Here is a 22,681-nt window from a genome sequence, read left to right as displayed (position 1 = left end):
TGGGGTACAGGAGTACTGGGGCACTGGAATCCTGGGGTACTAGAGAACTGGGGTACTGGGGTACTAGAGTACTGGGGTACTGGGGTACTGGAGTACTGGGGTACTAGAGTACTAGAGTACTGGGGTACTGGAGTACTGGGGTACTAGAGTACTGTGGTACTGGAGTACTGTGGTACTGGAGTACTGGGGTACTGGGGTACAGGAGTGCGGGGTATTGGAGTACTGGGGTACTGGGGTGCTAGAGCACTGGAATACTGGGGTACTGGAGTACTGGAGTACAGGGATACTAGAGTAATGGGGTACTGGAGTACGGGGTTACTGGGGTACTGGGGTACTAGAGTACTGGGGTACAAGAGTACTGGGGTACTGGAGTACTGTGGGACTAGAGTACTGGGGTACTGGAATACTGGGAGTACTGGGGTATTAGAGTACTGGGGTACTGGGGTACTGGGGTATGAGAGTACTGGGGTGCTGGGGTACTGGGGTACTAGAGCACTGGGGTGCTGGAGTACTGGGGTACTAGAGTACTGTGGTACTAGAGTACTGGGGTACTGGTGTACGAGAGTACTGGGTTACTGGAGTACTGGGGTACTAGAGTACTGGGGTACTGGGATACTGGAGTACTGGGGTACTGGGATACTGCAGTACTGGGGTGCTAGAGTACTAGAGTACTGGGGTACTGGAGTACTGGTGTACTGGGGTACGAGAGTACTGGGGTACTGGGGTACGAGAGTACTGGTGTACTTGAGTATGGGGTACTGGTGTACGAGAGTATTGGGGTACTGGAGTACTGGGGTACTGGAGTCCTGGGTTACTGGGGTACTGGGTATTGTGGTACTGGGGTACTAGAGTACAAGTGTACTGGGGTACTGGAGTACTGGGGTACTAGAGTACTGGGATACTGTAGTACTGGGGACTAGAGTACTGGGGTACTGGAATACTGGGGTACCGGGGTACTAGAGTATTGGGGTACTGGAGTAATGGGGTACTGGTGTACTAGAGTACTGGAGTACTGGAGTACTGGGGTACTGGGTTCCTAGAATACTGATGTACTGGGGTACTGGGATCCTGGGGTACTGGGGTACTAGCGCACTAGGGTGCTGGGCTACTGGGGTACTAGAGTACTGGTCTACTGGGGTACTGGTGTACTAGATTACTGGGGTACTGGAATACTGGGGTAGTCGAGTACTGGAGTACTGGGGGACTAGTGCACTGGGGTACTGGTGTACTGGAGTACTGGGGTACTAGAGTACTGGAGTACTGGGGTACTGGAGTACTGGGGTATTGGGGTACTAGAGCACTGGGGTACTGGAATCTTGGGGTGCTGGGGTATTAGAGTGCTGGGGTACTGGGGTACTTGAATACTGGGGTATTGGGGTACTGGGGTACAGGGGTACTGGGGTACTGGGGTACTAGGGCACTGGGGTACTAGGGTACTGGAGTGCTGATGTACTGACGTACTAGAGTACTGGGGTACTGGAGTACTAGAGTACTGGGGTAGTAGAGTACTGGAGTACTGGTGTACTGGGGTACTACAGTACTGGGGTACTGGGATCCTGGGGTACTAGCGTACTGGGGTGCTGGGTTACTGGGGTGCTAGAGTACTGGGGTACTAGAGTACTGGGGTACTGGGGTAATAGAGTACTGGGATACTGGAGTACTGGGAGACTAGAGTACTGGGGTACTCGAGTACTGGGGTACTGGGGTATTAGAATACCGGGGTAATAGAATACTGGGGTATTGGGGTACAGGAGTACTGGGGTACTGGGGTACTAGAGTACTGGGGTACTAGGGTACTGGAGTGCTGGCATACTGGCGTACTAGAGTACTGGGGTATTGGAGTACTGGAGTACTAGGGTAGTAGAGTACTGGAGTACTGGAGTACTGGGGTACTGGAGTACTGGAGTACTGTGGTACTAGAGTACTAGGATACTGGGGTACTGGGTTACTAGAGTACTGGGGTACTGGGATACTGGAGTACTAGGGAACTAGAATACTGGGGTACTGGAGTACTGGGGTACTAGAGTACTGGGGTACTGAAGTACTGGGGTACTGGAGTACTGGTGTACTAGAATTCTGGGGTAGTGGAGTATTGGGGTACTAGAGTACTGGGGTACTGGAGTAATAAGATCCTGGAGTACTGGGGTACTAGCAACTGGGGTACTAGAGTACTGGGGTCGGAGTTACTGCGGTACTTGAGTACTGGGATATCGGGGTACTAGAGTGCTGGGGTACTGGAGTACTGGAGTACTGATGTACTGGGTTACTGGGGTACTAGAGTACTGGGGTACTGGGGTATGAGAATACTGGGGTAATAGAGTACTGGGGTACTGGGTTACTGGGTTACTAGAGTACTGGGGTACTAGGGTACTAGAGTACTGGAGTTCTAGAGTACTGGGACACTGGGGTACTACAATACTGGGGTTCTAGAGTACTGGGATACTAGAGTACTGGTGTACTGGGGTACTGGAGAACTGGGGTACTAGAGTACTGGGGTACTTGGGTATGAGAATACTGGGGTAATAGAGTACTGGGCTACTGGGTTACTGGGGTATGGGGGTACTAGAGTACTGGGGTACTAGGGTACTAGAGTACTGGGACACCGGGGTACTACAATACTGGGTTCTAGAGTACTGGGATACTGTGGTACTAGAGTACTGGTGTACTGGGGTACTGGAAAACTGGGGTACTAGAGTACTGGGATGCTGGGGTACTAGAGTACTGAGGTACTAGAGTACTCAAGTGCTGGGGTAGTGGAGTACTAGAGTACTGGGGTACTAGAGTAATGGGATACGGGGTTACTGGAGTACTGGGGTACTAGAGTACTGGGGTACAAGAGTACTGGGGTACCGGGGTACGAGAGTACTGGGGTTCCGGAGTACTGTGGTACTAGAATACTGGGTTACTAGAGTACTGGGATACTGGGGTGCTGGCGTACTGGAGTACTGGGGTACTAAGGAACTGGGGCAATGGGGTACTAAAGTGCTGGGGTACTGGAGTACGGGGGTACTGGAGTACTGGGGTACTAGTGTACTGGGGTACAGGGGTACTAGAGTACTGGGGTACTGGGGTATGAGTGTACTGAGGTAATAGAGTACTGGGGTACTGGGTTACTGTGGTACGGGGGTACCAGAGTACTGGGGTACTAGGGTACTAGGGTACTGGAGTAATGGTGTACTAGAGTACTGGGGTACTGGAGTGCTAGAGTACTGGTGCACTGGTGTACGAGAGTACTGGGGTACTGGAGTACTGTGGTACTAGAGTACTGGGGTACTGGAGTACTGCTGTACTGGGGTACTAGAGTACTGGGTTACTGGAGTACGGGGGTATTGGGGTACTAGAGTACTGGGGTACTGGAGTACTGGGGTACTAGAGTACTAGGGTACTGGAGTACTGCTGTACTGGGGTACTAGAGTACTGGGTTACTGGAGTACGGGGTATTGGGGTACTAGAGTACTGGGGTACTAGAGTACTGGGGTACTGGAATCCTGCGGTACTATAGAACTGAGGTACTGGGGTACTCGAGTACTGGGGTGTTGGGGTACTGGGGTACTGGGGTACTAGAGTACTGCGGTACTGGGGTACTGGGATACTAGAGTACTGGGATGCTGGGGTACTGGGCTACTAGAGTACTGGGGTACTAGAGTATTGGGGCACTGGAGTACTGGGATACTAGAGTTATGCGGTACTGGGATACCATGGTACTGGGGTGCTAGAGTGCTGGGTTACTGAGGTATTGAAGTACTGGGGTACTGGAATATTGGGGTACTGGGGTATTAGAGTGCTGGGGTATTGGAGTACTTGAATACTGGGGTATTGGGGTACAGGGGTACTGGGGTACTGGAGTACTGGGGTACCAAGGCACTGGGGTACTAGGGTACTGGAGTGCTGATGTACTGACGTACTAGAGTACTGGAGTACTGGGGTACTGGGGTACTACAGTACTGGGCAACTGGGGTACTGGGGTACTACAGTACTGGGGTACTGGGGTGCTGGGATCCTGGGGTACTAGCGTACTGGGGTGCTGGGTTACTGGGGTACTAGAGTACTGGGGTACTGGGATACTGTGGTTCTGGGGTAATAGAGTACTGGGATACTGAAGTACTGGGAGACTAGAGTACTGGGGTACTGGAGTACTAGGATACTGGGGTATTAGAGTACTGGGGTACTAGAGTACTTGGGTACGGGAGTACTGGGGTACTAGAGTACTGGGGTACTAGGGTACTAGAGTGCTGGCATACTGGCGTACTAGTGTACTGGAGTACTGGAGTACTGGGGTAGTAGAGTACTGTGGTACTAGAGTACTAGGATACTGGGGTACTGGGTTACTAGAGTACTGGGGTACTCGAGTACTGGGGTACTGGGGTACTGGAGTACTGGGGTACTAGAGTGCTGGGGTACTGGAGTACTGGGGTACTAGAGTACTGGGGTACTGAAGTACTGGGGTACTGGAGTACTGGCGTACTAGAATTCTGTGGTAGTGGAGTACTGGGGTACTAGAGTACTGGAGTACTAGAGTACTGGGGTACTGGAGTAATAAGGTCCTGGAGTACTGGAGTACTAACAATTGGGGTATTAGAGTACTGGGGTCGGAGTTACTGCGGTACTAGAGTACTGGGTTATCGGGGTACTAGAGTGCTGGGGTACTGGAGTACTGGAGTACTGATGTACTGGGTTACTGGGGTACTAGAGTACTGGGGTACTGGGGTACGAGAATACTGGGGTAATAGAGTACTGGGGTACTGGGTTACTGGGGTATGGGGTTACTAGAGTACTGGGGTACTAGGGTACTAGAGTATGGGAGTTCTAGAGTACTGGAACACTGGGGTACTACAATACTGGGGTTCTAGAGTACTGGGATACTGGGGTACTAGAGTACTGGTGTACTGGGGTACTGGAGAACTGGGTACTAGAGTACTGGGTGCTGGAGTACTGGGGTACTGATGTACTTGGGTACTGGGGTACTAGAGTACTGGGGTACGAGAATACTGGGGTAATAGAGTACTGGGGTACTGGGTTACTGGGGTATGGGGGTACTAGAGTACTGGGGTACTAGGGTACTAGAGTACTGCAGTTCTAGAGTACTGGGACACTGGGGTACTACAATACTGGGGTTCTAGAGTACTGGGATACTGGGGTACTAGAGTACTGGGTTAGTGAGGTACTGGTGTACTAGAGTACTGGGGTACTATAGTAATGGGATACTGGGGTACTGGAGTACTGGGGTACTGGGGTACTGGAGAACTGGGTACTAGAGTACTGGGTACTGGAGTACGGGGGTACTGATGTACTTGAGTACTGGGGTACTAGAGTACTGGGATACTAGGGTACTAGAGTACTAGAGTTCTAGAGTACTGGGACACCGGGGTACTACAATACTGGGGTTCTAGAGTACTGGGATATTGGGGTACTAGAGTACTGGGGTAGTGAGGTACTGGTGTACTAGAGTACTGGGGTACTAGAGTAATGGGATACTGGGGTACTGGAGTACTGGGGTACTAGAGTACTGGGGTACTGAGGTACTAGAGTACTGGGATACTGAGGTACTAGTGTACTGGGGTACAGGAGTACTGGGGTACTACAGTACTGGGGTACTGGGGTACTGGGATCCTGGGGTACTGGGGTACTACAGTACTGGGGTACTGGGGTACTGGGATCCTGGGGTACTAGCGTACTGGGGTGCTGGGTTACTGGGGTACTAGAGTACTGGGGTACTGGGGTACTAGAGTACTGTGGTTCTGGGGTAATAGAGTACTGGGATACTGGAGTACTGGGAGACTAGAGTACTGCGGTACTGGAGTACTAGGATACTGGGGTATTAGAGTACTGGGGTACTAGAGTACTGGGGTACGGGAGTACTGGGGTACTAGAGTACTGGGGTACTAGGGTACTAGAGTACTGTGGTTCTGGGGTAATAGAGTACTGGGGTACTGGAGTACTGGGAGACTAGAGTACTGGGGTACTGGAGTACTAGGATACTGGGGTATTAGAGTACTGGGGTACTAGAGTACTGGCGTAGTAGTGTACTGGGGTACTGGAGTACTGGAGTACTGGGGTAGTAGAGTACTGGGGTACTAGAGTACTGGGGTACTGGAGTACTGGAGTACTGTGGTACTAGAGTACTAGGATACTGGGGTACTGGGTTACTAGAGTACTGGGGTACTCGAGTACTGGGGTACTGGGGTACTGGAGTACTGGGGTACTAGAGTGCTGGGGTACTGGAGTACTGGGGTACTAGAGTACTGGGTTACTGAAGTACTGGGGTACTGGAGTACTGGTGTACTAGAATTCTGCGGTAGTGGAGTACTGGGGTACTAGAGTACTGGAGTACTAGAGTACTGGGGTACTGGAGTAATAAGGTCCTGGAGTACTGGGGTACTAGAGTACTGGGTTCGGAGTTACTGCGGTACTAGAGTACTGGGTTATCGGGGTACTAGAGTGCTGGGGCACTGGAGTACTGGAGTACTGATGTACTGGGTTACTGGGGTACTAGAGTACTGGGGTACTGGCGTACGAGAATACTGGGGTAATAGAGTACTGGGGTACTGGGTTACTGGGGTATGGGGGCACTAGAGTACTGAGGTACTAGGGTACTAGAGTACTGGAGTTCTAGAGTACTGGGACACTGGGGTACTACAATACTGGGGTTCTAGAGTACTGAGATACTGGGGTACTAGAGTACTGGGGTAGTGAGGTACTGGTGTACTAGAGTACTGGGGTACTATAGTAATGGGATACTGGGGTACTGGAGTACTGGTGTACTGGGGTACTAGAGAACTGGGTACTAGAGTGCTGGGTACTGGAGTACGGGGGTACTGATGTACTTGGGTACTGGGGTACTAGAGTAGTGGGATACTAGGGTACTAGAGTACTAGAGTTCTAGAGTACTGGGACACTGGGGTACTACAATACTGGGGTTCTAGAGTACTGGTATACTGGGGTACTAGAGTACTGGGGTAGTGAGGTACTGGTGTACTAGAGTACTGGGGTACTAGAGTAATGGGATACTGGGGTACTGGAGTACTGGGGTACTAGAGTACTGGGGTACTGAGGTACTAGAGTACTGGGATACTGGGGTACTAGTGTACTGGGGTACTAGAGTACTGGGGTACCAGGGTACTAGAGTACTGGGGTACCAGAGTACTGGGGTACTGGGGTACTGGAGTACTGGGGTTGGGGTTACTGGGGTACTAGAGTACTCGGGTAGGGGTTCCACGGGTACTGGAGTACTGGGGTACTGGAATACTGGGGTACTGGAGTACTGGGGTACTGGGTTAGGGGGTTCCATGGGTACTGGGTTCCATCTGGGACCGCTCCCATCTGCCCACGTTGTATGCGTGAGCCTCGACAGAGAGTGTTGGCAGAGTATTCCACCCTGGGAACATCGCAATGTTAGGATCAGGTGCAGGCCATTCAGCCCCTCAGGGTTGCTGCACCATTGCACAGAAATTACGGCACAGAACAGGCCATTCGGCCCAACGGGTCCGTGCCGGTGTTTATGCTCCACACGAGCCTCCTCCCACCCCTCTTCATCTCACCCCATCAACATATCCCTCTATTCCTTTCCCCCTCATCTTGCTGCCCCTTAAATGCATCGATACTATTCGCTTCAACCACTCCCTGTGGTAGCAAGTTCCACATTCTCACCACTCTCTGGGTAAAGATGTTTCTCCTGAATTCCCAATCGGATTTATTAGTGGCCATCTTATATTGATATCCCCCAGTTCTGGTCTCCCACCACAAGTGGAAATATCTTCTCTATGTCTACCCTATCGAACCGTATCATAACCTTTATTCAGTCACCCCCTCAGCCTTCTCTCTACTAGTGTCAGCCATGGCTCAGTGGGCAGCACTCTCGCCTCTGAGTCAGAAGGTTGTGGGTTCAAGCCCCACTCCAGAGACTCGAGCACAAAAATCTAGGCTGAGGGAGCGCTGCACTGCCGGGGGTGCCTTCTTTCAGGTGAGACGTTAAACCGAGGCCTCGTCTGCTCTCTCAGGTGGACGTAAAAGATCCCATGGCACTATTTCGAAGAAGAGCAGGGGAGTTATCCCAGTGACCGAAGGCCTCAATCGACAACAAGAAACAGATGATCTGGGTCATTATCACATTGCTGATTGTGGGAGCTTGCTGTGCGCAAATTGGCTGCCGCGTTTCCCACATTACAACAGTGACTGCACTCCAAAAGTACTTAATTGGCTGTAAAGTGATGTAATTGGCTTCATGGAAGCATGCCTCCAGAGTGACCAAGGCTGGGAACTCAACATCCAGGGGTATTCAACATTCAGGAAGGAGAGACAGAAAGGAAAAGGAGGTGGGGTAGCGTTGCTGGTTAAAGAGGAAATTAACGCAATAGTAAGGAAGGACATTAGCTTTGATGATGTGGAATCGGTATGGGTGGAGCTACGGAATACCAAAGGGCAGAAAACGCTAGTGGGAGTTGTGTACAGACCACCAAACAGTAGTAGTGAAGTTGGGGACAGCATCAAACAAGAAATTAGTGATGCGTGCAATAAAGGTACAGCAGATATCATGGGTGACTTTAATGTACATATTGATTGGGCTAACCAAACTGGTAGCAATGCAGTGGAGGAGGATTTCCTGGAGTGTATTAGGGATGGTTTTCTAGACCAATATGTCGAGGAACCAACTAGAGGGCTGGTCATCCTAGACTGGGTGATGTGTAATGAGAAAGGACTAATTAGCAATCTTGTTGTGCGAGGCCCCTTGGGGAAGAGTGAGCATAATATGGTAGAATTCTTTATTAAGATGTAGAGTGACACCGTTAATTCAGAGACTAGGGTCCTGAACTTAAGAAAAGGTAACTTCGAATGTATGAGATGTGAATTGGCTAGAATAGACTGGCGAATGATACTTAAAGGTTTGATGGTGGATAGGCAATGGCAAACATTTAAAGATCACATGGATGAACTTCAATAATTAAGCATAGTGTTAAATCCAAGGAAGAAGCATATAAATTGGCCAGAAAAAGCAGCAAACCTGAGGACTGGGAGAATTCTATAATACAGCAGAGGAGAACAAAGGGTTTAATTAGGAGGGGAAAAATAGAGTATGAGAGGAAGCTTGCCGGGAACATAAAAACTGACTGCAAAAGCTTCTATAGATATGTGAAGAGAAAAAGATTAGTGAAGACAAACGTAGGTCCCTTGCAGTCAGATTCAGGTGAATTTATAATGGGGAACAAAAAAATGGCAAACCAATTGAACAAATACTTTGGTTCTGTCTTCACGAAGGAAGACACAAATAACCTTCCGGAAATACTAGGGGACCGAGAGTCTAGTGAGAATGAGGAACTGAAGGATATCCTCATTAGTCAGGAAATTGTGTTAGAGAAATTGATGGGATTGAAGTTCGATAAATCCCCGGGGCCTGATAGTTTGCATCCCAAAGTACTTAAGGAAGTGGCCCTAGAAATACTGGATGCATTGGTGATCATTTTCCAATAGTCTATCGACTCTGGATCGGTTCCTATGGACTGGAGGGTAGCTAATGTAACACCACTTTTTAAGAAAGGAGGGAGAGAGAAAACGGGTAATTATAGACCGGTTAGCCTGACATCAGTAATGGGGACAATGTTGGAATCAATCATTAAAGATGAAATAGCAGCGCATTTGGAAAGCAGTGATAGGATCGGTCCAAGTCAGCATGGATTTATGAAAAGGAAATCATGCTTGACAAATCTATAATTTTTTGAGGATGTAACTGGTAGAGTGGACAGGGGAGAACCAGTGGATGTGGTGTATTTGGACTTTCAAAAGGCTTTTGACAAGGTCCCACACAAGAGATTGGTGTGCAAAATTAAAGCGCATGGTATTGGGGGTAATGTACTGACGTGGATAGAGAACTGGTTGGCAGACAGGAAGCAGAGAGTCGGGATAAACGGGTCCTTTTCAGAATGGCAGGCAGTGACTAGTGGAGTGTGCAGGGCTCAGTGCTGGGACCCCAGCTCTTTACAATATACATTAACGATTTAGATGAAGGAATTGAATGTAATATCTCCAAGTTTGCAGATGACACTAAGCTGGGTGGCGGTATGAACTGTGAGGAGGATGCTAAGAGGCTGCAGGATGACTTGGACAGGTTAGATGCAGTATAATGTGGATAAATGTGAGGTTATCCTCTTTGGTGGCAAAAACACGAAGGCAGAATATTATCTGAATGGCAGCAGATTAGGAAAAGGGGAGGTGCAACGAGATGTGGGTATCATGGTACATCAGTCATTGAAAGTTGGCATGTAGGTACAGCAGGCGGTGAAGAAGGCAAATGGTGTGTTGGCTATCATAGCTCGGGGATTTGAGTATCGGAGCAGGGAGGTCTTACTGCAGTTGTACAGGGCCTTGGTGAGGCCTCACCTGGAATATTGTGTTCAGTTTTGGTCTCCTAATCTGAGGAAGGACGTTCTTGCTATTGAGGGAGTGCAGCGAAGGTTCACCAGACTGATTCCCGGGATGGCAGGACTGACATATGAGGAGAGACTGGATCGACTGTGCCTGTATTCACTGGAGTTTAGAAGGATGAGAGGCAATCTCAGAAACATATAAAATTCTGACGGGGCAGGACAGGTTAGATGCAGGAAGAATGTTCCCAATGTTGGGAAAGTCCAGAACCAGGGGACACAGTCTAAGGATAAGGGGTAAGCCATTTAGGACTGAGATGAGGAGAAACTTCTTCACTCAGAGAGTTGTTAACCTGTGGAATTCCCTACCGTAGAGAGTTGTTGAGGCCAATTCATTGGATATATTCAAGAGGGAGTTAGATGTGGCCCTTATGGCTAAAGGGATCAAGGGGTATGGAGAGAAAGCAGGAAAGGGGTACTGAGGTGAATGATCAGCCATGATCTTATTGAATGGTGGTGCAGGCTCGAAGGGACGAATGGCCCGCTCCTGCACCTATTTTCTATGTTTCTATGTCTCTATGAAATGTCCAGTGGTCGTGAAAGGTGCTATACAAATGCAAATCTGTGTCTTTTTAGAGTCCACTAGATCGTGGCTTACCTATGCAGCAGGGATTAATCCTGCCAGTATTCTGCTTGCATTCGGAGCACCACACATCTACGTCACCAGCGCACTGCAGAAAGCACTGTGCGTATTTCAATCCAACAGTCCCACGTCATCTGAGACCTGACTATCTCGGCAGGCACACGGGCAGCTGCAGTACTGCCGAACACCAGCTGGTGGTGGTGGCGAGCTGCCAGAGCATCGCTGAGAATGCAGCAGTTGGGCATTTAAGACTTGCATTTGTATAACGCCCTTTCACGACCACCGGACGTCTCAAAGCGCTTTGCAGCCCATGAAGTACTTTTTGGGGTGTAGTCAGAATGACATGAAGTGCAGGAGATCGCACTTCTAACCCCACCTTTCACCACTCTCTGGGTAAAGACAGCGCTGGCTGAAAGGGTGATAGAGGCAGAAACCCTCACCACATACAAAACGTACTTGGATGTGCACTTGAAGTGTCCTAACCAGCGCTTCTTGGCCTTTTGGCTAAGATCATGCATAACTAACCTGACCAGCCACCATGACCTCCGGGTGGTTTCTCCCTGGTCAGGAAGGTATATGCTTGCTTTTTTGGAAACAGGAGGTGGGTGGGGTGGCTTGACCCATCCACCTCCATGGCACGAACCTGGTATTGCAGTACTTCCAGGAACGGTGCAGTGGCTCTAGGCCTTTTGGCTAAGAGCATTGGCGCAGAGTGATCCTTGGCGTGTGCAAGGTGACCTCTGGCGTTTGTGATTTGACAAAGAATTGGAACGATTGGCTATGAATTTAATTTAAAAAAAAAAACAGTGTTTCCTGTTAGCTGCGCTTTGTTCTGCGTGGCCTGTGTCTTTTAATGCGCGGTCCCTTTAAATCTCTGCAAATGCACGGCAATTTCCAGCGTTATTTTTTTTTCCGTGGCTGCCGCATTTTTGCACATTACAACAGTGACCACACTTCTAAAAGCACTTCGGGGAGTCCGGTGGTCGTGAAAGGCGCTATATGAATGCATGTTTGTTTTTCTTTATTCCGACCGCGCGAGTTAAATAGAAAGGGTCACCATGCGAGGGGCTGAGGGTTCAGCCAGTGTTCCCGCTCCTGATCATTGGCCACTAACCCTGTCCGGAAAAGGGGCATGTTTGGATGAAGAGCAGGGTGGGTGGGGGAGGGGGGAAGGAGTTCTGCTGCAATGCCCTCCATGTCGGAATAGCCTGCCAACACTCACGTGAACATCATCATCATCATCATAGGCAGTCCCTCAGAATCGAAGAAGACTGCTCCCACTCTAAAAATGAGTCCTTAGGTGGCTGAACAGTCCAATACGAGAACCACAGTCCCCGTCACAGGTGGGACAGACAATGGTTGGGGGAAAGGGTGGGTGGGACAGGTTTGCCGCACGCTCCTTCCGCTGCCTGCGCTTGATTTCTGCACGCTCTCGGCGACGAGACTCGAGGTGTTCAGCGCCCTCCCGGATGCACTTCCTCCACTTAGGGCGATCTTTGGCCAGGGACTCCCAGGTGTCGGTGGGGATGTTGCACTTTATCAGGGAGGCTTTGAGGGTGTTCCTTGTAACGTTTCCTCTGCCCACCTGGGGCTCGCCTGCCGTGTAGGAGTTCCGAGTAGAGCGCTTGCTTTGGGAGTCTCGTGTCGGGCATGCGGACAATGTGGCCCCCTGCCCAGCGGAGCTGGTCGAGTGTGGTCAGTGCTTCGATGCTGGGGAAGTTGGCCTGGTCGAGGACGCTAACGTTGGTGCGTCTGTCCTCCCAGGGGATTTGCAGGATCTTACGGACAATAGACCCCTGGGTGGGGGCGGAGATTGGGTGCCAGGGGAACCCCTTTACTCCAGTGAAAGTCAACACCTTCAGGAGGGGATATATAAAATAAGAGGATTTTACATCGGATATACGGCACAGAAACAGGCCGTTCAGCCCGACCAGTCCATGCCGGCGTTTATGCTCCACTCGAGCCTCCTCCCGTTTTTCCTCATCTAAATCTATCAGCATAACCCTCTATTCCCTTCTCCCCCATATACTTGTCCAGCCTCCCCTTAAATGCATTCTCACCACCAACAACTTATATTTATATAGCGTCTTTAATGGTAGTGAAGCATCCTGAAGTGCTTCACAGGAGCATTCTGAGATTTTTTTTAATTTCCCCACATTCTCACCACCAATGTTCCCTGTCATTTTATTCCGGGCCGCGTGGCCCATTCAATATTACACATCGCCGCGTTTCTCTCCATTTAAAAGTTGCACAGCCACAAGCAGGAACATTCTCATCACTCTCCGGGGTAAGAAGTTTCTTCTGAATTCCCTGTTGGATTTCTTGGTGACTGTCTTATATTGATGGCCTCTAGTTTAGCTGTTCCCCAAACATTCTCTCCGTATCCATTCCAGCACAAGCCCTCGGCCTGCGAGCACCTTCGGAGCAGGCCGGGGAACGGAAGGAGCAGCGTGGTGGCCCAGCGCTCCAGGGAGCAGCACGAGCCGGAGCAGGAGGGCGACGGCAGCGAAGAGGGACATCGCCAAAGTCCAGGTCGGTGGTTGGAGCGCGGGCAGGTACAGCGGGAGCGGGCGAGGTCGGGGCCGAAGGAGCGGCGAGAGATTGTAGAGGGACGTGTTCGGGGCCCGGGAGAGGCGAGAGTTCGGGGCCCGGGAGAGCCGAGGGTCCAGGGGGCAGCACGGGCCCAGCCCACACTGTGCGATATGTGGGCGCGCACTAGGCCCGTGCAGCAGAGCTGGTCTCCAGTCGTCCTGGTTAACCCTTGCCACTGGACCAAGACCTCGCTCTGTCAAGCCCCGTGTGGTGGCTGGTGTGCAACGGCCACCCCATGTTAAAAAAATCCACCCACAGGCATCTTCCACCCTTCAGGATGTAGTTCAGGATCTGGAATATTAGGTCCTTCATTGAAACGCCTGTGAACTTTTTGATGTGGAAGCAAGTCATCCTCGACTCGAGGGACTGCCTACGATGATCCACTCCAGCAAAACCTTTCATCGTTTTAAAGGTGGCCCGGGTGCTCTCGGTCAGGTGGGGGGAGTGCAGGGGGTGCTCCCAGGTGCACCTCCTTGTTAGTGTTAGCCGTGGCTCAGTGGGCAGCATTCGTCTTGGAGTCAGAAGGATTGTGGGTTCAAGGCCCACTCCAGAGACTTGAGCACAAAAATCCAGGCTGACACTCCCCGTGCAGTGCTGAGGGAGCGCCGCACTGTCGGAGGGGCAATGTTTTGGATGAGACGTTAAACCGAGGCCCCGTCTGCTCTCTCAGGTGGACGTAAGAGATCCTGAAGAAGAGCAGAGGTATTGTCCTGAGGCCAATATTTATCCCTCAATCAACATAACCAAAACAGATTATCTGGTCATTATCACATTGCTGTTTTTAAAGTACTTCATTGGCTGTAAAATGTTTTGGGATGTCCGGTGGTCGTGAAAGGCGCTATATAAATGCAAGTCTTTCTTGTATGAGAAAAGATTGGGTCAACTAGGCCTGTATTCACTAGTGTTTTGCGTTCAGTTATGGTCTCCTAATCTGAGGAAGGCCATTCTTGCTATTGAGGGAGTGCAGCGAAAGTTCACCAGACTGATTCCCGGGATGGTGGGACTGACATATGAGGAGAGACTGGATCGACTGGGCCTGTATTCACTGGAGTTTAGAAGGATGAGAGGGGATCTCATAGAAACGTATAAAATTCTGACGGGACTGGACAGGTTAGATGCAGGAAGAATGTTCCCGATGTTGGGGAAGTCCAGAACCAGGGGTCACAGTCTAAGGATAAGGGGTAAGCCATTGAGGACCGAGATGAGGAGAAACTTCTTCACTCAGAGAGTTGTTAACCTGTGGAATTCTCTACCGCAGAGAGTTGTTGAGGCCAGTTCATTGGATATATTCAAGAGGGAGTTAGATATGGCTCTTACTGCTAAAGGGATCAAGGGATATGGAGAGAAAGCAGGGAAGGGGTAATGAGGGAATGATCAGCCATGATCTTATTGAATGGTGGTGCAGGCTCGAAGGGCCGAATGGCCTAATCCTGCACCTATTTTCTATGTTTCTATGAGTTTAGAAGAATGAGAGGGGATCTCGCTGAAACGTATAAAATTCTGACGGGGTTGGATAGACTGGATGCGGGGAGGATGTTGCCCCCGGGCTGGGAAGTCTAGAACAAGGGGTCACAGTCTCAGGATACGGGGTAGGAAATTTAGGATCGAGATGAGGAGAAATGTTTTCACTCAGAGGGTGGTGAACCTGTGGAATTCTCGACCACAGAAGGCTGTGGAGGCCAAGTCACTGAATATATTTAAGAAGGAGAGAGATAGATTTCTAGAAACAAAAGGCATCAAGGGGTATGGGGAAAAGCGGGAATATGGTGTTGAGATAGAGGATCAGCCATGATCATATTGAATGGCGGTGCAGGCTCGAAGGGCCGAATGGCCGACTACTGCTCCTACTGTCTATGTTTCTATGTCGCTGAGCCCAGTGAGTGACCTTTGCCCTTATTTGATCGTCAAGAGGGCGGCGTGTTTCGGGGCGAGCTGCAAACTCCCTGTCGATCGTGCAGGGCCCTCCTGCCTCGGAGAGTCACGGCCTGGCGATAATCGATATTCATCAATCCGCCGTGAATTCACTGAACGCAGCCACTCGCCGCGATGGCCAGGTCTACTGCCAGCCGCTGTGTCTGCTCTATCCGTCCAGTCTTGCTCGTTCCACAATCATTCACTATTTCTTTCACAGTCGAAGATGTTGGCTCCTGACGTTAATTAATTTTTTCTGTGTGTGTGTGTGTGATTGAGAAATCGGACAAAATTTAAACGCCCAAAATGATGAATCGGAATTAGTATCAGGAGCTGGGGATCATACGATTGTTTTATGCGCCAAGGATTTCCGCAACTCCCATCCCACCCCCCTTCCCCCCCCCCCAATCCCACCCGCCCTCCCCCCCATCCCCCTGAGTTCTCTCGCCTCTACCTCTGACTCATGCTGCCATCCAGCTGCACACAGGCCAGATATCATAGAATCATAGACACTTACAGCACAGAAGGAGGCCATTTCGGCCCATCGTGTCCGCGCCGGCCGACAAAGAGCTACCCAGCCTAATCCCACTTTCCAGCTCTCGGTCCGTAGCCCTGTGGGTTACAGTACTTCAAGTGCACATCCAAGTACTGTTTAAATGTGGTGAGGGTTTCTGCCTCTACCCCCCTTTCAGGCCGCGAGTTCCGCCCCAGACCCCCACCGCCCTCTGGGTGAAAAAAGTTCTCCTCAACTCCCCTCGAAACCTTCCACCATTTACTTTAAATCTGTGCCCCTTGGTTGTTGACCCTTCTGCCAAGGGAAATAAGGTCAGTCCTTACCGTGGCTCAGTGGGCAGTACACTCTTCTCTGAGTCAAAGGTTGTGGGTTCAAGTCCCACTCCAGGAACTTGAGCACAAAAATCGACAGAACAAAAACAGATGCTCTGGGTCGTTATCACATTGCTGTGTGTGGGAGCTTGCTGTGCGCAAGTTGGTTGCCGCGCTTCCCACATTACAACAGTGACCGCGCTCTAAAAAGTATTTCATTGGCTGCAAGGCGCTTTGTGACATCTCGAGGTCCAGGTCGGTGATTGGAGCGCGGGCAGGTACAGCAGGAGCGGGCGAGGTCGGGGCGATGGAGCGGCGAGAGATCGTAGAGCGACGTGATCGGGGCCCGGGAGAGGCGTGAGTTCGGGGCCCAGAAGGGGCGAGGGCCCAGAGGGCAGCACGGGCCCAGCCCACACTGTGCGATATGTGCGCCCGCACTAGGCCCGTGCAGCAGAGCTGGTCTCCAGTCGTCCTGGTTAACCCTTGCCACTGGACCAAGACCTCGCTCTGTCAAGCCCCGTGTGGTGGCTGGTGTGCAACGGTCACCCCACGTTAAAAAAATCCACGCACAGGCATCTTCCACCCTTCAGGATGTAGTTTGGGATCCGGAATATTAGGTCCTTCATTGAAACACCTGTAAACTTTTTGACGTGGAAGCAAGTCATCCTCGATTCGAGGGACTGTCTATGATGATGATGGTTGTGAAAGGTGCTATATAAATGCAAGTCTTTCCTTTCCACTCTATCTAGGCCCCTCATGATTTTCATTCATCTAGTATCTTCATGGTTGAGTAGCCGGTTAATACTCAGTACCCCACTCAATGCGATCCTTAATGTATCAGTAACACAACACATGGAAGATGCATTGCAGTATTCAGTGTGACACTTGATGTAGCACTTGAATGTGGCACTTAAAGAACAATGCAACTTCTATTGCTACACTAGTTACAACGCTTAAAATAGCATTCAATGCGATGTTCAATACAGGTTGGACCGACCTTATCCGGGACTCCCTTATCCGGGACCACCCCTCGTCCGGCAAGACTCTGGCGGTCGGGGGCGCATGCGCAGAATGTGGCCAACCTCTACCCCGCCTTTGGGCCCGTGCTGACACTTGGCCCGCTGGGGGAGAGGGGGGGGGGGGCCGTTCCCACACTTCCTTCGCGGCCCGCCCTCCCCAAACTCAGGCCGCCTGCCCCTCCCCCTCCCCTCATCCGGCAAAATCCCTTATCCGGCACAGGCCAGGTCCCGAGAGTGCCGGACGAGGGAAATTCAACCTGTATAACACTTTGGACAACATCCATTGCTGTGTGCATCATTTGATTCACTACATCGCTCGTTGTAGCACAGCGCCAACATTTCAGAGAATACGCGATACAACAACAACTTGCATTTATATAGCACTGGCAGTGAAACGACCCCAAGGCGCTTCACAGGAGCATTAGCGAACAAAATTTGACACCGAGCCACACAAGGAGATATTAGGGCAGATGCTTGGTCAAAGAGGTAGGTTTTAAGGAGCGCCTTGAAGGAGGAAACTGGGGCGCAGAGGCTTAGGGAAGGTATCTCAGAGCTTATAACCTTGGCAGCTGAAGGCACGGCCACCGATGGTGGAGCGATTAAAATCGGGTGGTGCACAAGGGGCCAGAGTGGAGGAGGGCAGAGATCTCGGAGGGTTGCGGGGCTGGAGGAGATTACACAGATAGGAACGTAGGAACAGAGGAGGCCATTCAGCCCCTCGAGTCTGTTCTGCCTTCCAATGAGATCATGGCTGTTCTGTATCTTAACTCCATCCACTGCCTTCGCGCCACAACCCTTAATACCCTTGGCTACCAAAAGTCTATCAATGTCAGATATTAAATGATTAATCGAGCTGGCATCTACTGATTTTTGTGGGAGAGAGTTTCACAATTCTACCACCCAATGTGTGAAGAAGTTTCCTAACCTCTTTCCTGAATGGCCTGGCACTAATTTTAAGGTTATGTTTATGTTCCCTCATCTGGACTGCCCCATCAGCGGAAAAAGTCTCTCTCTCTCTCTACCTGTAATGTATGCACTGGTGAACATGCTCACAGGTTTGTGGAGCTGTTGAGTCTGGAGGAGTCCGTGTTCCACGTGTACGTCGAATGTGCGAGGTTGCAGCCCCTCTTCCAATATCTGAAGGGGCTGCTCCTCAAATTCTGGTTGCACGCTCCTGGTCTTTGGGCACCCTGTGCGGAGGGGAGCGGGCAGGTCGGAAGGCCTTCTCGTAGGCCTGCTCCTGGGCCTGGCCAAGGGGGCCATTAACAGGTCCAGGCAGCGGGCGGTCGAGGGGGTCGTTCAGCCCGACTGCCTGCCTCTCTTCCGCGGTTACATCCGAGCCAGGGGTGTCCCTGGAGATGGAGCACGCGGTGTCCACCGGTACGCTCGCGGCCTTCCGCGAGAGGTGGGCGTCGGAGGGACTGGAGTGCATCATCACCCCCGGCAACCAAATTTTAATTTAAGTTGACTGTCTAAAGTTTAATTTGTTTAAAGTTTGTCGGTTTTAGTGCTCCCCTTTAATCAGGGGGCACTTGTATTAATGTTCAACAGCAAAATAGTTGTAGAGCTGTTGAGTTGGGAGTGGCTGAGCCAGTCACGTGATGTTCACAAGACTCAATAAAACCCCAGCCAATTGGGTTCGGGGGATCCACGATGAGGTATGCAGTTGTGAGCCTGGTGGATGAACCGGTAATGTATAATGTGATTGTTAAACCTTTTGCTAATAAACCAACGAGTTCTTCATAGCAATGTGTTGCTATGAATTCTTAAGCAAAGAACCCATGAAGCAAATACATTACACTATCCTATTAATTCCTTCCAAAAATACTAAAAAGCTCAATCAAATCACCCCTTAACTTTCCACATTCCAGGGAATATAAGCCTAGTTTTTGCAATCTCTCCTCATAATCTAACCCTTGGGGTCCTGGTAACATTCTGGTGAATTTGTGCTACACTCCTTCCAAGGCCAATAAGGTGAGGTGCCCAGTCTGCACAGTCCTCCAGATGTGATCGAACCAGGGCTTTGCCTAGCTGTAGCAAAACTCCCTCCCTTTTATATTCCAGCCCACTAGCTATAAAGACTAACATTCCATTCGCCTTTTTGATTATTTTTTTATACCTGACCACAACATTTTAGGAAGGATGTGAAGGCCTTAGAGACGTGTGCAGAAAAGATTTACGAGAATGATTCCCAGGAATGAGGTGACTTCAGTTCCGTGGATAGACTGGAGAAGCTGGGGTTGTTCTCCTTGGAGCAGAGAAGATTGAGAGGAGATTTGATCGAGGTGTTCAAAATCATGAGGGGGTCTGGGCAGAGTAGATCGAGAGAAACTGTTCCCATTGGTGGAAGGGTCGGGAACCAGAGGACACACAGATTTAAGGCGATTGGCAGAAGGCGACATGAGGATAAACGTGTTCACGCAGCGAGTGGTTAGGATCTGGAACGCGCTGCCTGAGAGGGTGATGGAGGCAGACTCAATCGTGGCTTTCAAAAGGGAGTTGGATAAGTAGCTGAAGGGAAAATCTGTGCAGGGCTACGGGGAAAGGGCGGGGGGGGAGTGGGGCTGGCTGAGGGGCTCTTGCAGAGAGCCGGCACGGGCTCGAAGGGCCGAATGGCCTCCTTCTGTGCTGTGACCGTTCGATGATTCTCTGATTTTAGTGATCTGTGTACACGGGCCCCTAAATCACTTTGGACCCCCACTGTTCCGAGCTTTTCTAGATTCTTATGATTTCGATGAACCATCAGTTCAATCGATCATTAACTCACGATGTAATGTTGAGTGGGACGCTTAGCGTAGCACTCATTCCGGCACTGAATACACCTACCACAACACGCCTGATACGTCTGTTCAATCTTCTTCGTCTTACGCAGTCCCTCGGAGTCGAGGGATGACTTGCTTCCACACTAACATGAGTTCTCAGGTGACTGATGAGTCCGATGAGGGACCGACGGTCTCTGTCGCAGGCGGGGCAGACGGTGGTTGGAGGGCCGTGTGGTGTGGGGTGCCTGGGTTGCCGCACGCTCCTTCCGCTGCTCGCTCCACTTTTGCGCGGTCTTGGCCCGGGGGATTCCCAGGTGTCGGTGGGGATGTTGCATTTTTTTTCAAGGAGGCTTTGAGGGCGCCCTCGAAGCAGGCCCTCTGCCCACCTTTGGCTCGCTTGCTGTGTCGGAGCTCCGAGTAGAGAGCTTGCTTTGGGAGTCTCGTGTCGGGCATGCGGACAGTGTGGGCCGTCCAGCGGAGCTGGTCGAGTGTGGTCAGTGCTGGGGATGCTGGCCTGAGCGAGAACTCTGACGTTGGTGCATCTATCCTGCCAATAGATCAACAGTTACTACAACATTCAATGCAGCATTTGTAACAGCACTTATTACAAGATCGGATACCACACTAATACAAAACCATTTGAGATAACACACACTACAACACTCGAGACAGTATTAAATAGAACACTTGGTACAGCACTTATTACAACACTTAAGAGCACTCATTTCAAAGCTGAGTCCAGCTTTTATTAACACTCGATACAACAGTCATTACAACACAACACATAATAAGAAGAAAGACTTGCATTTCTATAGCACCTTTCACAACCTCAAGACACCCTAAAGCGCTTGCCAGCCAATGAAAGACTTTTTGCAGTGTAGTCACTGTTGTAATATAGGCAAATGCGGCAGCCAATCTGCGCACAGCAAGCTCCAACACACAACAATGTGATAATGACCAGATCATCTGTTTTGGTGATGTTAGTTGAGGGATAAATATTGGCCCAGGACACCGGGGATAACTCCCTTGTTCTTCTTCGAAATAGTGGCCGTGGGATCTTTTACATCCACCTGAGAGAGCAGACGGGGCCTCGGTTTAACGTCTCATCCGAAAGACGGCACCTCCGACAGTGCGGCGCTCCCTCAGCACTGCACTGGGGAGTGTCGGCCTGGATTCTGTGCTCAAGTCTCTGGAGTGGGGGCCTGAAGCCACGGCCTTCTGACTGTGCTAGTGGGAGTGCTGCCCACTGAACCACGGCTTTACATCATTACAACACCTACTGCAATATTCAAAACAATACTCGCTGCCACACTCATTATAAAAGAAGCATTGCAGTGGGGAAGTTTGAGAAGAGCGTTGGTGTGATGACACAGCCTTGCTTGACCCCGGCCTGCACTTGTATTAGGTCTGTGGTGGATCCTTTGCTAAGAATCACGGCTTGCATGTCGTCGTGAGGCAGGCGGAGGATGGTGACAAATTTTTGAGGGCAGCCGAATTTGAGGCGGACACTCCATAATCCCTCACGGTTGACAGAGTCAAAGGCCTTTGTGAGGTCAAAGAAGGCCATGTACAGAGGTTGATGCTGCTCCCTGCACTTCTCTTGGCTTTGCCGCGCGGTGATGATCATGTCCATTGCGCCCCTTAGTGGGCGGAATCCGCATTGCGACTCTGGGAGGAGTTCTTCAGCCACTGGGAGGCGACGATTGAGGAGGATTCTTGCGAAGATTTGGTGATAAAGACAGAGAGACAGACTATTATCTGAATGGTGACAGATTAGGAAAAGGGGAGGTGCAACGAGACCTGGGTGTCATGGTACATCAGTCATTGAAGGTTGGCATGCAGGTACAGCAGGCGGTTAAGAAAGCAAATGGCATGTTGGCCTTCATAGCGAGGGGATTTGAGTACAGGGGCAGGGAGGTGTTGCTACAGTTGTACAGGACCTTGGTGAGGCCACACCTGGAGTATTGTGTACAGTTTTGGTCTCCTAACTTGAGGAAGGACATACTTGCTATTGAGGGAGTGCAGCGAAGGTTCACCAGACTGATTCCCGGGATGGCGGGACTGACATATCAAGAAAGACTGGATCAACTGGGCTTGTATTCACTGGAGTTCAGAAGAATGAGAGGGGATCTCATAGAAACGTTTAAAATTCTGACGGGTTTAGACAGGTTAGATGCAGGAAGAATGTTCCCAATGTTGGGGAAGTCCAGAACCAGGGCTCACAGTCTAAGGATAAGGGGTAAGCCATTTAGGACCGAGATGAGGAGAAACTTCTTCACCCAGAGAGTGGTGAACCTGTGGAATTCTCTACCACAGAAAGTTGTTGAGGCCAATTCACTAAATATATTCAAAAATAAGTTAGATATAGTCCTTACTACTAGGGGGATCAAGGGGTATGGCGAGAAAGCAGGAATGGGGTACTGAAGTTGCATGTTCAGCCATGAACTCATTGAATGGCGGTGCAGGCTCAAAGAGCCGAATGGCCTACTCCTGCACCTATTTTCTATGTTTCTAAGATTTTCCCTGCGGAAGGCACTAGGTACAAGATACAACACAATGCTAAATACACTTGTT

At 50.5% G+C, this 22,681-nt stretch overlaps 1 non-coding gene across 1 annotated transcript; it reads left to right on the top strand.

Moving 5' to 3' along the window:
- The first annotated feature begins 11,482 nt into the window (after positions 1 to 11,482).
- LOC139239268 (U2 spliceosomal RNA) lies at positions 11,483 to 11,678 on the top strand. Its single transcript, XR_011588628.1, has one exon. It is a non-coding gene; the product is annotated as a U2 spliceosomal RNA (small nuclear RNA).
- The last annotated feature ends 11,003 nt before the right edge of the window (positions 11,679 to 22,681 follow it).

Source organism: Pristiophorus japonicus, chromosome 26 (assembly GCF_044704955.1).
Source record: "Pristiophorus japonicus isolate sPriJap1 chromosome 26, sPriJap1.hap1, whole genome shotgun sequence".
Lineage (NCBI taxonomy): Eukaryota > Metazoa > Chordata > Chondrichthyes > Pristiophoridae > Pristiophorus > Pristiophorus japonicus.
This window is presented reverse-complemented; position numbering and strand designations above follow the sequence as displayed.